This window comes from Sesamum indicum, unplaced genomic scaffold (assembly GCF_000512975.1).
Source record: "Sesamum indicum cultivar Zhongzhi No. 13 unplaced genomic scaffold, S_indicum_v1.0 C03498, whole genome shotgun sequence".
Lineage (NCBI taxonomy): Eukaryota > Viridiplantae > Streptophyta > Magnoliopsida > Lamiales > Pedaliaceae > Sesamum > Sesamum indicum.
In genome coordinates, this window is record NW_011631397.1 from 1 (window position 1) to 518 (window position 518).

General features: G+C 37.5%; 1 long non-coding RNA gene across 1 annotated transcript; it reads right to left on the reverse strand.

Annotated features, from left to right (window-relative positions):
* LOC110011539 lies at positions 1-518 on the reverse strand. The gene is made up of 3 exons (XR_002286545.1): positions 471-518; positions 193-335; positions 1-86 (listed from the first exon to the last, which is right to left on the reverse strand). It is a non-coding gene; the product is annotated as an uncharacterized LOC110011539 (long non-coding RNA).

A 518-nucleotide genomic window follows, 5' to 3' on the forward strand; every position in this document is an offset into this window, starting at 1 on the left:
GCCGACTAGGTTCTCTTCTGAAATGGCCCAGGCATAACTCTTACCTAGAAATGGTCTTGATTTTGTCAAAGTTTCTCTTCTCAAACCTAGAAGATCCAATTTGAAGCATATAAGAAAAAAAATAAACTTAGGCGAGCATTGAATTAAAACTATTATCATCACAGTAACTGATTAATGCAAATGACGAGATACCAGACGCAGTAAAAGACTTTCCAGGTATCTACTATCTGCTGCCAGTTTCTTCTGCAACCAAGCTGATCATTTTATAAGGAGTTCAATACCTTAAACCCCTTCAGGTGATTTGAGCACGACGAAAAAAGCCTGAACCAGTTGACCTAAATTACCAAAGAAAAAACAATATATCAAATTTGATGATGGATACCCAGTGGTAGAACAGAAATCGACTGTTAATGTCACGAGAAACATCATTATACATCTGGGTCATAAATCTATCGTGGGTTAGTTCTTACTCAATTACTATTGGAACATCTTGGCGTACGCTTTTCTCTCCTGGTCAC